This window comes from Ovis aries, chromosome 15 (genome assembly GCF_016772045.2).
Source record: "Ovis aries strain OAR_USU_Benz2616 breed Rambouillet chromosome 15, ARS-UI_Ramb_v3.0, whole genome shotgun sequence".
Taxonomy (NCBI): domain Eukaryota; kingdom Metazoa; phylum Chordata; class Mammalia; order Artiodactyla; family Bovidae; genus Ovis; species Ovis aries.
The window spans coordinates 22,727,118-22,742,218 of NC_056068.1; positions in this window are offsets into that span (position 1 = coordinate 22,727,118).

Here is a 15,101-nt window from a genome sequence, read left to right on the forward strand (position 1 = left end):
AAGTTTCCACTCTCTCTCCTTTCTCGACCTGCAAGGCCTCTGAGATGAAGCAGGGTGGCCTGGACGTACGCACAGGCTGTGATTTCTAGAGGCAGCCTGCTGGGAAGGATGGATCCCAGGTCACACGGGCCAAACCCAGGAAGTCTCATGGCTGGTGGGAAATGTTTTTCAACAGACCCCAGCAAATCAGGAAGGATGAGAGATGAAAACTTCCCAGCACCCCCTTTATTTGGAGCAGCATCCTTTGTCAGACAGAATATATGAGTCAAAATTCAGTTCCTTCTTCTGACTAGGTGTGGTCACCACCCTGAAGGGACTTAGGGTGATAAGGGTTACCCTCCTGTTCTCTTCTGTGCTGTATGGCCCAGGTCTAGGCTCTCTGATTGTTTAAGTATTTCATCTCTCTCTTCTGTAGGGGGAGTTAGCACTGAGAATGTGACTGGATATTCAAGCTGGTGCTGGTGCCAGTGGCTATGGCTGTCCCTGGGAAGGACTTTGAATGAAATAGCCATCAATCAGTCAGTAAATGGTGCTGTGGGCACAGCCCTACGCAGGTTCTTATTAGGGGTGGAGAAAGACAGGAAGCATGTCCCGACAGCATGTCCTTCAGCAGTTTCTGGTCTTGTTTAGGAGACAGACTTAACATGTCGAAGAGCAGTAGACTGTATGTGGTGTGTTTAAAGACTGAATCGCATGTATGCACCTATGTGCAATCAGAAGAGAAGTTTCAGGAAGGAGTTACAGGAGAAAGCTTCAGAGAGGGGTGAGGCTGAGAAGGGGGAGGGAGCAATGGAGAGAGAAGAATGGTCAGAAGGAAGGAGCCATCACATTCTTCGAGAACAGACCATGATACTGGCGCTGTGGAAGGGTTTTATACACTATTCCTTTAGCCCATTGGCAGCCTGTGTGGCAGAGACTTTATTATTCTCACCCTCATTTTTACATGAGGAAATAGAGGCACAGAGAAACCAGCCTTGAGTTACATGGGCAGGAAGCGCTGGGAGGCAACTGGCTTTCAAATCTATACTTGTAACCCAAATGGTGTGCTTCTGGATCAGGGTGCTCAATCTTGACTGCACATTTGAACTATTGGAGATGCTTTTTCCAAAAACCAAGGCCAGGTCCCAAGCCTAGAGATTGATTAACTTGGTCTAAGTCAAGGATAAGTCATGGACAGTTTAACAGAGCCTATGAGGGTGATGTGAGTTGGAGAACCACTGTTCCTAACACCCACCATGAGCTTCCGCTGTGAGGAAGAGGACTGGGAGAGGAGTCGGGGGGAGGGCAGGTAAGGACAGGTGCTAGAAACATGCAAGTGTCAGCATAAAGGAGAGGAAGAGAAACAGAACTTACCCACGCGAGGCATATTTGTCAAGTGGTTGCTACAGGCCAGGCACTACCCATGGGTTATTTTGTCTCTTCAACCCAAAGTATTATTATTTCAATTTAACAAATGAGACTTAGGAGGTTATGTAGCTTGCCCTTACATAGGGTAAGCAGAAAAACTAGGATTTAGAAGCAGGTCTGTTTAATCACATCCTGTGAACTACCTCACATGCTATAATAGGTGATGAGAGACGTGGTTCTTGTGTGGGTGGCAGGCATCAGTCAAGGTAGGCTACATTATGCTGCAGTAAGAAACAGTCTCCAATTACCAGGGCCTCAGACAACTTTTTTGGTCTCATGTCCCTCATGGATTAGCAGAAAAGGTCTTCTCATCCTGGTCAATTAGAGACCCAGGCTAATCTCAAATGCCGATGATCAGGGTGCTGAAGAGAAAGAACACGGGAGGGTCTCATGTTAGCAGTGAAGTGCTCAAGCCCAGAAGCAATACCCATCACTTCCGCTTCCAATTCATTGAACAGAACTAGTTCCTATCATATGGCAATAAACTGAGAAGCAGAAATACTGATAAGCAGTCCTAATGGCTAGTGCAGGGTGGCAAGATGAAAGTGGTATTCTAGAAAGCTGGCCTGCACGGCTCATAGGGGAGACAGGAAGCAGTGAACTGCTTTGGTGGCCATTGACATCAGGGGATAGGTGATGAGGTCTGACTCTCTGGGGTCAATAGTGAGAATGGAGAGAAAAGGAAAAAAGTCATTGCACCAGAGCTGACTGATATATGGTGAGCGAGCTGATGCTGGACTGGGAGAGGCCAGAGAGTCAAACACGACTCCCAGGCAGGACCGACAGGAAAAGCCATCAAGAGGCCACCTTTGAGGCTTCACCCACCATCTTCTCCCTGTTTCTCCCCTCCTGTTTCAAGTCCTTCTGACCTGTATGCTTTCCTCTTGAGCATGATTCTAGAAAGTATCTATGTTCCATAATGTCATGGCAGAGTCTCCTACCCTCAAAATTTATTAGCTGAGAACTCTTATTAGGACGTAAGGTGCTATTCTTGGGATGCTTGCATTTTAATAACTTTGAAGCCTTTGAAAACTAAGTTAATAAATCTTCAACAGTAAGAGGGCTTCAGGCCACAATAGAAAAAACAGCTATTTAATGAAAATGACCTATGCGCCTGTCAGTGTTTTATGGAAAGGGGCTGCAGCTGTGAGAGACAAAGCCCCAGCCTCATGGAGGCCGATTCTTTAGCGAGGAAGACAGACAGTATACAGACTCATGACTCTGCAAATGTTAAGTACCATGGAAAAAATAAAGCAAGAGAAGGGGCTTAGGAAGTGCACTTAAATGTGTTTGTGTGTGGTTGTGGGTTATCTTCCGATGATGCTACCATTGCCAAATATATGAAATTCCTTTTAGGGAATTCCTACAAAGGCTGATCTTTCATGGATGGAAGCCTAGAGATTTTCCTATATTTTCCTCTGGTGTTTTTGGAAGCAAATCATAAAATTACCTGCTGGGTCAAGTCAGAGAATTCCAAACCAGCCTGGGGAGTGGCTCTGCAGTCCCTGCAGAGGGACATAGCCCCTGGCAGTGGGATGCACTTGACCTATCATGCAGCTCGCTGCTCAGGCATCCGCATCCTGCCTCGGCTTTCTCCCTGCCTGTGAGGACACAGCCTGCTACTCAATCTGATGGGACAACTGTCAAAACAGGGGCCTCGTGCTGTCTCTCAGCAGCCTTGTCAGGCTATTAGACTGATTCACTCCAAGGAATAAAAAATGACAATGAAGCTACCAGCATCCTAAATGGCCCCGCATTTGCAGAAGTCCTGGCCTCAGGACCAGCCCACTGGTTGTTGCTTCAACCTCCAATGAAAACCAAATAAATAAGCCACATCACACGTTTATTGGTCTCTCAGAGAAGGCTGTTTCCCCACAGAGCTCAAGCCCTCAGCACAGGTTTCTGAATCCCTATATTTTATTTTAAAGAAACAGCATCACCAACCCAAACTAGGTCATGCATCTTTCCTTAGAACTGAACAAAGGCAGCGCGGTGCTTCCCTTTCTCATGCTTATCATTCTCCCAGGCTGGTGGCAAGGTCTCCTGCTCAAACAGGTAATATTTTTCTGACAGAGCCGTGATTGTGTTTGGAATTCCAAATGGGAAGGATGTCGGGGTCTACATTTCAGAGGAAAACTTGGGAGATCAGCCAGGTCATTCATCTGCCAGATTCTGTGCTTGCAGTAACAGGGTAGGGAGGAGGAGAGAAGGCAGAAGAAAGGAGAAACTTTCCAGGATAAAACCCACCAAAGGAGAAAGCTAAATAGATCATGGTCCATTGGCAAGAACAGTAAATGAGCCTTAGGAGAGCTGAGTTCCACCCAGCCCTGCTGGAAATGATCTGGATAACTCTGGGCAAGTCTCAGATGTTGTTGCTGTTGCTCTATTTCCTTATTTAGACATGAGCTTATGTACAGGTTAGATATGAGGATGTTATAAAGATCCAAAAAGTTGGATCAGAAAAGATGGAAAACATAGAAAAGATGTAAATGTTCTTCTAGGGGATTAGGGGAGAAGTATGCTACTGGTACCAGGCATTGTTTTTCTTGCTTTTGTACAGTCTTATCATTCAAGCATTGAGGGCCTGGGTCCCCAAGGTTTAATTTCGAGGAAAGTCTATGGATTATATGAGGAAATACTTTGCAGACAGAGATTATGATTTACATAGAATCATAGGATAATTGGAGCCCAGAGACCTCAGGAGTCATCCCATTCCACCTTCCTCCCCAAATGCAAAATCCCTCCAACAAAATCCTTTGTGTTCCCATATCAGCTTAGAGTGTAATACAAGCAGTCATTTGCCTTTTGTGAGTGATTAGATCCAGGGGTTAGCTTTTTCCTGTTTAATCCAAAATTCCCTAGACTAAATGAGAACACATAGTAGGCACACAGATGAATAAATAAGTGACAGTATGGACATCCTGGAAGATGCCCAGCAACGAGGGCTCCTTGCTTAATGATGCCACTCACTGTATTCTGAGCATCAGTCATTCATTGCCAGAATGTTCTGTCCTACCTAAGTTGGAATCAGACTTCTTCAATTCCTCCCCCTTTTGCTGCTGTCTTCTGGGGCTCTCTCCTTCACCAAGGAAAGTCTTTAAATTACCTTCACTTTCTTTGTCCTTCCATCTTTCCTGCTTGCTAGACCTCCCTTCATTTTTGTCTTTTGAACAGACTGTAAATACCTGTCTTAAAATACGATACCTAGAGTAATCCAAATATGATCTTGCTGGCTGATGAGTTAGAAGGATAATGAATACTAAAGTTCATTCTTATAAGGGTCCAAGTGTCTTCCAGCATTACAGGTTCTTTATATCTGTTAGCTGTCCCATTCCATTAAATTTGCAAATCAACCCTGGGAGCTGAGGATCATCATTCCTGTTTTGCTTAGGAGGAAACTAAGGTTCAGTGAGTTGCCTCAGCTAAGGTTGGGACTTGCTCTCAGGTCTGGCAGGAAGTCTTCCTTCCCAGGCCTTCATTCATCAATTACTTAGTAAGTATCTACTCTGTGCCAGTTTCTGTGCTTCCTGGGGAGGAAATGACCCCAATGCTGATTCCCTCTAAAAGAACAGTTTGACTTCTGTGGCCCGAGAATATACTTCTCGCCTGGGGGGAAATCAGCATTAGCACAGCACTTTGCAAGCAGCATCATTTTATCGCTTTTTACATTGTAATGTGTGTTTTTGCATTTCTCCCCAATACTGCGGACTCCTGGTATTTACCTTGGTTCTCACCCCTCTCAGCATTAGAAGAGGTGTTCAATATAGCGCTTACATATGATAGGTACTAAATAAATATTTGTTGAGTGCACAAAGTGCTTATTTGCTAAATCAAATGTTATGTCCTATATGGCTAAAGATAGAGCTTTAGGAAGGGAAATCAGACAAAAATGAGAGAAGAGGAGAATTTCTAGCTGCAGAAAAAAACATCAAATTATCCTGGTCATTTCTAGGGTGGCAGAAGTACCTGAATCAGCTTCCTGTCCAGTATGACTATGATTTCCTCTAATTTAGAACATGATTGCTACTGAATGTGGCTTCTAAAATTTTCTCAGCTCTCTGGACAGTTGTATCAACCTGAGCTTGACTTCATACTAAGTTCCAAGCCCTCTGAAATCCCCGGAGGTTTTCTACTTAAACTCCTGTCAAGGCAGATGACTTTCATAAACTGTGTTGCTTCATGGCCTAAAAATGGGGGTTTATGCTTATCTTTGTTGAATGTCCATGGGGTCGCGAAGAGTCGGACATGACTGATCGACTTCCCTTTCTCTTGTTGAATGTACTCTATCACTTCTAGCCTGTTTCTCTGACTGTGAGTTTGTATTTGTTTTAGTGACCTTCTCAGCACTGTATCATCCACAGACTTGATTAGCATGCTGTCTGGATTTTTTTTTTAATTCAAGTAATTGATACAAATGTGGGACAGAGAAAGGCCAAGGACAGAGTCCAGAGGCACCTTGCTGGAGGCAAACCTTCAGGGTGACCTTGATCAACATTGTCTAAATAGCACTTTAAACAACTAAGATGTGACCGAACTATTACTATATTGCTCATATTTCTAGCCGGACTACAAAAATATTGTAGAAATCAATGACAAATTTCTTATTGAAATCTACAGACTTCCCAAAAGGAAATAAGCAAATGTGGCTTGGATATTTTGAATGGAGTCTTGGAGAATGGGAGCATCATTTATTTAATAAGGGTTCAGAAACTATCTCCCTAGTGATCTGGTCTGGACTTTTACTGGGATTCAATGATGAAATTTTGTTTCTGAATTTCCCACGTATCTTTTTTGTGGAAAGCCAGACTAGTATTCCCCTGTTCCAATTACTGGCTCTTGACCACCTGATAAAGCTAGGAACCCTCAATATAGCATTCTGCTTCTACTTTCAGAAACCCGAGGCCAAAAACCCATGATTAAGGTCTTCAAAGAGAATGATTTCTATATAGTGAAGAATAAAACAAACACTTTCAATGAGAAATTGAAACTTCAAAAAGCACCTTCTTGTGTGAACACTTAAAGCTGTAACCTAAGTATTGCTATTGAGATGCTTCTAAAGATCCAGAGAAAGGATCAAAACACCAGCTCTGAGCACTCGTCCTGCCTTTTCCTTGATTTACTTGTCCTAAATATAACTAAAGATAGTCAGGCAACAACAATGAAACAAAAATCACAGCATGCAATTGCCTCTTATTTTTTGTAAAGCTTGTACTCACTTCTGGGGTTCAGATGAAGCTCTCTTTTACTGAATCTCAATAGAGGCATGAGGTCGACTGGATTAATGTGCAGAAATATTCACTCTGCCATCACCTCATTGGTGATGATATATTTCCCTACTTTATAGATTTTGGGACTTGACTAGGGACTTGTTTGGCCTCATAGTAGGTGGGAAATAGCTTCTTGACCCTTAATTTGGTGTTTAAGCCAAGTGACTGCTTTAGCTAATGGAATATTTGTAAATATGAACAAAACAGAGGTTTACATGGTTGGGCTGGGCTTTTCCCTCTGCAAAGACCATGAGATGAACATTCCTGGAGTAGCTTGGGGGGCCATAGATGATGAGAAACATATAAAGCATTGTCTCCAGCTGACCCACAGACCTTAGACCATCTGACTCCAGATGACACCAGATGTGTGGAAAAGAAATGTAATGCATGAGAAAGAAATCCCATTGTGTATTTTGTCGTTATACAGTATTGTTGTAGCAACACACAGTTACCCATCCAACTGTATGACACAGCACTGGGAACTTAGTAGATGCTGAATAAAAAGTCTGTTGATCTGAACAGAATTGAAAATGTGCCTGTTATCTTTACAGCAACCTCAGAGCAAGGGTTTTGCTGAAGGGCCCCAACTTGTAACATAATCCTTCAAGTACACGTCCACAGCTCTGAATCTCAGTTCTTCTGAGGTCGTTAAACATTTACATACACACATGCCCACACACATCTATTAACTGTCCATCAGGACCTAGCCTAAAGCTTCCTATGCCTGGAAGGGCTGAGCTATTTTGAAACCAAACCAGTTAAGAGCAGCAAGGCCCTTAGGCTGAAGATCCAACAACCACAGAGCCTTAAAATGCTCAATCCTGGGACTACACTAACATGTGTGGACAAGATTCAGGTTTATGATTCGGATAAAGCAGTTCCTGGGCCTCCTGTGTAAGTGCATAACCTGCCATGATTCTCTATGAGAAGGGACTTGAGTACTGATGCTTGTGATTATGGCTGGAGGATAGGGAGGGACCTAATATCATTTCATGCATAATGGCAACTGTACCGTGTTCAGTAATCATTCCACTAATATTTAGTAATAATATTAGTACTTAGTAGTACATTGATAATAATACCTACCATCTATAAAACACTTATACGCCAAGCCCTTTATGTACATCACCTCATTCTATTCTCATTATTAAATGAGAAGGTTATTGAGCCCTCTGATGTAGCATAACTGCCTCTATTTTAAGTGACGTGCCCAAAGTCACACAGTCAGAATGTGAAGAAGTTAGAGTTTGAATCTAGTGAGACCACATTCGAATCAGTAGATGAACTCATCAATTATGACTGAAGGGTATTTTTTAAAACTCATTATTAGTCGGTGGTGGGGCACAGGAGGAAATAATAGAACATGTGTATTTTGGCAGCTTCTTTGCTGAGCTGTGATGGAGGCCAGTTTGCAGTCTGAGGTCAGAGGTGGAGTAGGTGTGGATCAGCAGACAGGTGTGATAGAAGGGGAAATGCGGGAGGAAGAAGGCACAGGACAGGAACAGTGCTGCTGCGAGGGAGCGGTAGCCTGCTGCCGGGGAGGGCTGGGAGGAGGAGGCGGCAGCCTGGTGATGCTCTTGGTGGAAGTGGACCATTTGTGGGGAGAACCAAATGGCTCAGGTGGATTAGTGAGACTGTGGAGATTCACAATGTTCCATCTTCTGCCCCTTGAGACTTTCAGTAAAGTCTACCAAAAAGCCACAAAATGCTTAGTGTGACTGATTATTTTTGAAAAAACAGTGGAAGAGCTGAGGTCATGCCCAAGGGTGTTGCTGGTAGAATCAAGCTCACAGAGACAGAGCGGGGTGGCTGTGAGTTCTTCAGTGTCTCTGGGCTTTGCAGGGAACGAGGCACCCCTGCGCTGACTCAGCTGGGGCTAATAACTAACAGCCTTTCTAGAAAGGATAAAGGCTCCTTTCACACAGGTAAGTTTAGCCCCAAGCCAGGGAGCACCCCTTGGTGGAGTGAGAGCCAGACTCCAGCCTCCACTCGCCCCCTCTGCTGGCTGTCTCTGGGCAGGTACAAGCTGTGTGAGGTCTGTAGGAAGCCAGGTGTTTGTCTGGATCAGAAGTGGGACAGCAGGGGCCTGGGTTACAAAACTGTGATGCTGCTGTGCTGTGTGGGCCGTGTAGAGGTGTGGCCAGGGTACCTCTGAGCCCGGAGAAGGGAGCTGTGATCCACCTGGCCGGAAGGGCATCAAGGTTGGAAAGAGCTTACATTTAAGCTGAAACCTAGGGGATGAGCTTATCAGACAGATGACAGAAAGAAGGGCCTTCCTGCCCCTGGGAAAGGCATGGATTTTGGACACTTTCAATGGCTGATAGCACCATGGAGTACAAACATAAGCTTCCCACAAAAATTCTCCATGAGACGCCCTATATAAACAAATACCAGAAGCATGGCTGCTTCAAAGCAGGTCTTCTAGCTCTCCTTTCCCAGTAGCCTGAAGCTTCTACACAGAAGATGCCTCTGGACCATTAAGAGACTAAATTATAGGGTATCCATGATTGGTGTCAGAGTGCTCAGCAGGAGGGTTGCTGCCCAGAGACGAGGCTGGGAAGGAACTCTGATCAATGTAAAGTAGTCACAAAGAGGAGTGCTAAGGTTCCTGTTACAGGATTACCTGGGAGAGTTCATGATCTCAACATTAGCTACCAAACCAGTCAGTACATCTGATGTGCGACCCTGTCTCTATCAGGGCACCAATGGAGCAGGACACAGGGCAGATGGTGGCGAGGGGTTTAGAGAGGCACCCCACCTCTTCAAGAGGATATGGGTGGGGTGGCAGAGGGGAGTCAAAAATTATCACAGAGCAACTCACAGCCAAGGAGTTGGATGGCAAAGGGCATAAGAAGGAAAGATAAGCTTCATTTGCCAATTCTCTTTTTCAAATAAGGTATGGTAAAGAGCTGTCATGTGCCAGGCACATGGCTAGGCATTGGAGCACGTGAATGAACAAGAGTTTTCCTCCTCTGCCTACTTCACTGGCTTTTCTGGGTCTGGCCCTGGGTGGACACGCCCATCACCTTGCCCATCCTAACTGTGTACCAGAATTTGTGATTCAGAATTCAGAGCGGAAATGCTAGCATCTCTCTTATCTCTGGAACACAAGGGGTGTGGAAGAGGAGAGTTCCTCCAAGGAATGGCGGCCAGTCAGTGGACAAGGATAAACAGGCTGGGTGGAAGGGAGTTGTGTCTAGTCAACTGGACAGAACAATGGGATCTGGTGATGGATAGCTGTGCATTAGCTCTGAATTCTTGGGGGAAATTCCGCCTACAGCAGAGCCATAATTGCATATATCATCTCTTCCCTGGGAAGGAGAAACAGTTGCAGTTGCGCCTTCCTACCTATTAATCACATCTTCCATTAAGCAGGATAACTCACCATAATTGTGATTACACTTGGGAATCAATTAATGTTCACCTTAAAATAAAGTGTAGAGAGGAAGGCAATTAATGTAATAGAGTTAGAGCATCAAAATGACACAAATGTTATTGACAATAATGAATCGCATATTGCAGTTTTTTGGTTCTCTGCTCTTTCACGGAGAGGTTTACTGTGGAGGAGAGGAAGCAGCATCAGATCTTCTGGGTGAAGACATAAGTTCCAGCTCTCCCATCACCACCTGCTAAAAGCAAGATGCCAGGGGCTTCCAGGCCATCTTCTATCTCCACCTCCCAGCTCCATTTCTAGGCAAAGAGGCTTCAAGGATTGGAAGGAAGAGGCTCAAAGGAGGGCCAGCATTTCCCTGTTGGTCAGAAAGACTGATTTCTCTTAGACTTGGCCTCGCTTTTTTCCTCAAAGACAGTCTGTGATCTTTCAGACACGGACTGTTTGGCTGTTTGTTTGCTGGATATCATCTGGAAGAGACTTATAATATTAAATAGATTTAATTCAACCTAAACAGAAAAATGGCATTTAAAATCCATACTGAGATTTTTAGCTTCTTGCATCTCAGGATTGCAAAATCCAAATCACTGCATCCAAAATCACTGCAGATGGTGACTGCAGCTGTGAAATAAAAAGACACTTACTCCTTGGAAGAAAAGTTATGACCAACCTAGACAGCAAATTAAAAAGCAGAGGCATTACTTTGCCAACAAAGGTCCATCTAGTCAAGGCTATGGTTTTTCCAGTAGTCAGGTATGGATGTGAGAGTTGGACTATAAAGAAAGCTGAGCACCAAAGAACTGATGCTTTTGAACTGTGGTGTTGGAGAAGACTCTTGAGAGTCCCTTGGATCCAACCAGTCCATCCTAGAGGAAATCAGTCCTGACTGTTCATGGAAGGACTGATGCTGAAGCTGAAACTCCAATACTTTGGCCACCTGATGAGAAGAGCTGACTCATTTGAAAAGACCCTGGTGCTGGGAAAGATTGAGGGCAGGAAGAGAAGGGGATGACAGAGGATGAGATAGTTGGATGACATCACTGACTCAATGGACATGAGTTTGAGTAAATTCCAGGAGTTGATGATGGACAGGGAGGCCTGGCATGCTGCAGTCCTTGGGGTCGCAAAGAGTCGGACATGACTGAGCGACTGAACTGAGCTGAATGGATCTCAGGATTGCACCAATCCTGAGAAGGAAACAGGAAAGAAGGTTATTATTTTCAATTTTTAGGTTTGGAAAGCAAAGTTTAAGTGAATAAATGACTTATCAAGATTACAAGATGAATTAAAAGAAAGCTGTCTTATCAGTAGGCCAGGGCTACAAAAATGGTTTTAACGCACTTGCTGCAATGGTTGTTCAAATTCATATTCTAGTCCCCAAAGGCTTCTGTTCTGGATGAACACTCCTTGGGAGACCTTCCAGGTGTTAGTAAAAGATCCTGAGTTCAGTCCACTCCAGGCCCTGACTTCAACTGAAACCCAACTAATTAAAACTTACAAAAGAACATTTAGATTTGAAGAATTCAGATTCAGCTGGAAGATTTCTGAAGGGTAATCAAACCGACACTTTCATTTTCCGGATGAGAAAAGTGAAGCCTGGGTTGGGGAGGGCGTTGTGATTTGGGCCCATTCCCAGCTTTGGACAGAAACCTCATAGCCTCAATAGACAGAGAAGAAAGGGCTTGGCTGTAACCTAGGAGAAAATGAAGCTGCAATAACAGAGAGAAATCTTTACAAATCTCAACCAAATGCTTTTTGTGGATTGCAGTGTTGATTCGAATGTTTTGGCTCCTACCAAGTTTCTTGTCCATCTTAAAGACAGACTTGTGCTCATTCGCTGATTCCTTACGTAGTTAACCTGACTCCTTTCCTAAGCTCCCTGAAAACTCCAGATCAGCAGTTCTTTGATTTGCTCTGTCCTCAGAACAACCACTCTAGGTAATCACAAGCTTGCATAGAAGGAAGTTATGGAATCCAGGGCTGGCCCCTTTTGTCTTCCTTCTTCAAGTAAGGGGCATACCCACCACCTGAGGGCTGAGAACTGAGGGCTGCCCGGACAGACTGACACACCCTCTCTGAGGATGGCTCTAGGGATCTGAGTTTCTGTTTCTTAGCTGAAGGCTTCCTCCCATCACCATAGCTACATCTCTCATCCAGTCTGGCCACTGCAGCCTGCACGGGGAGCTCAGAACAGAGCAGTAAAGCCATCCACAGCCCCAGCCTTAACTAAGTCTTTGTAAGGATCCCAATGGCAGTTTTGATTCAATAGCCAAATAAACTCCAGAACATTGATGACCCACAGGCAATGAATATTTAAACCTTTCTTTTTTCTCTTTTAATCTATGTTAAAGAGGAATAGTTACACACAAGGATATTCCAGGGTGATTGAGCCATAATCCTACCTACAGGCCACCCGAAGATTTGCTGCCCTAATTAAGCATCGCTTCTCTCAAAATCTATTCCCAGCATTGTTTTCTAAGGTGCTAGTGACTGAGCGACTTCACTTTCACTTTTCACTTTCATGCATTGGAGAAGGAAATGGCAACCCACTCCAGTGTTCTTGCCTGGAGGATCCCAGGGACGGGGGAGCCTGGTGGGTGGCCACGACTGAAGCAACTTAGCAGCAGCAGCAGCAGCAGCAGCAGCAGCAGCAGATCATCAAAGGCCTCCAAATCCACTAGATGGCAGTAGTCGGTTGATCAAATAGAGAGGGCCTGCCTAGAGAAGCCAGATACCCACAGAGCAGCCAAGCTCTAGGATTTATAATCAAGTCCAGAATATCTAAATATAAAGACGCTCTCTCCCCTCCTCCATTCCTTGAGGGTGACTCTTACTCTTTTTAATTATTATTTAAGATAACAGCTACTCTGGACGAGGCTATTTATGCAGGACTCTGGCAGAAAAGAAATAGAGGCCTGTATATATTAGCTCGGGGAGTCGTTTCTGAGCTGCCCCTTACTGAGTCAAGATGAACTGGAGGCAGCTGTGAGCTCCTACTGCAAGAGGAAGATTGCGCCTTTGCTCCTTCTAAGCCACAGCTCTCCAGGCATTCCAATCAGGGACCTCAGCCAGACCATGAGCCCCAAACCACAGCTTACCACACAACTGTGCTGAGCTCTGAACCAAGCCCTAATATTAATTTATGAAACCACAAAGCGATTACAAAGTTGTGTTCTATTTTTCTTCTGAAAACCCCCTATTGAAGAATGAGTTTGAACCGGAACCAAGCCTACATACTTCCTAGGACTTTTTAAAAAGATTATTAAATTTTGTTTTTTATTTTACATTGGAGTACTGGCTTAGATGGTAAAGAATCTGCCTGCAATGAGGGAGATCCAGGTTCCATCAATGGGTCGAGAAGATCCCCTGGAGAAGGGAATGGCTACCCACACCAGTATTCTTGCCTGGAGAATCCCATGGACAGAGGAGCCTGGTGCGCTATAGTCCATGGGGTCGCAAAGAGTCGGACACGACTGAGTGACTAACACTTTCACTTTCATAGTTGATTAATAACGTTGTGTTAGTCTCAGGTGTAATGCATATACATGTATGTATTCTTTTTCAAATTCTTTTCCCATTTAGGTTATTACAGAATATTGAGCAGAATTCCCTGTGCTATACTGTAGGTCCTTTTTGGTTATCTATTGTAAATATAGCGGTGCGTACATGTCAATCCCAAACTCCCAAGCTATCTCTCCCTCCCCCTATCTTGCCTCCCTGGTAATCATTTAATTCATTCTCCAAGTCTGTGAGTCTGTTTCTGTTTTATAAATAAGTTCATCATTGCTGTTGGTAGTCACTAAGTCGTGTCTGACTCTGTGACCCTGTGAACTGCAGCACCAGGCTTCCCTGTCCTTCACTATGTCCCAGAGTGTACTCAGACTCATGTTCATTGAGTCGCTGATGCCATCCAACCATTTCATCCTCTGTCACCTCTTTCTCCTCCTGCCCCCAATGTTTCCCGGCATCAAGGTCTTTCCCAACAAGTCGGTTGTTCGCAGCAGGTGGCCAAAGCTTTAGCTTCAGCATCAGTCCTTCCAGTGAATATTCAGGGTTGATTTTCTTTAGGATTGACTGGTTTGATCTCCTTGCAGTCCAAGGGACTCTCAAGAGTCTTCTCCAGCAGCACAATTTGAAAGCATCAATTCTTCAGCTTTCTTTATGGCTTAATTCTCACATCCATGCATGACTACTAGAAAAGACAAATATCACATATCACTTATACGTGGAAACAAACAAACAAACAAAAAAATGTTACAAATGAACTTACTTATTCCCACAGCTGTTGAACTGGGATTTCAGTATGTTCTCTGACCCTGACCTGAACGGAACCTATCTTTCACATACCCAGACTCCTGGTTGAGAACCTTCCTTTAAGCTGAAGCTGCCTCCAACTCTGTTCTGGACCTCCATTGTGCAAAGTCTCCTATCGGGGTTTTCTGTCAGTGCCCACAAGGCAGCCTTTCATATGGAGATACCCCTAGTTCTTGCAGCAAACTCCTTATTAGGCAATTTTCTAGTTGGCTACTTCTGTAGCAGCCAGAGAGTCTGGTGGTTGGATGGGAGATTTATGTAGGACACTTGGCTAAGATATAAACAGTGGTTTAGAGAAAGAGAATCTGCTCTGTGTCAACAGTAATACGAGGCTGGGGGCCTCCAGCAAGCTGCGCTAGATGTTTATCCACTGAATCAAGCTACTACATCATCAGGCCCCGGCTGACCGGAGGGGTCCTGGCTGGAGGGCAGCAGGCTCCCTGCCAACTCTTCAGTCTGTTTCGCAATCCAGGGGGGAGGTCTCTCTTGACTGCCTTTCTCCTCCTACTCCACCTTACTTGGGTAGAGGGGAGTTGAGCAGGGACCTCAGAATTTGATTTATTGATAAGAAGCATTTATTTCCAGCTTTCTGGGTCCAGCTTTTAGTGGTCATTTTATTTTTTCCACACAACAACATTTTGAGGCATTTAGGGGTGGGTGCATGTTTTATGAGATCTGAAATTGGTACAACTTATAGGGAGGGGGCTTTAAGAAATAACAAA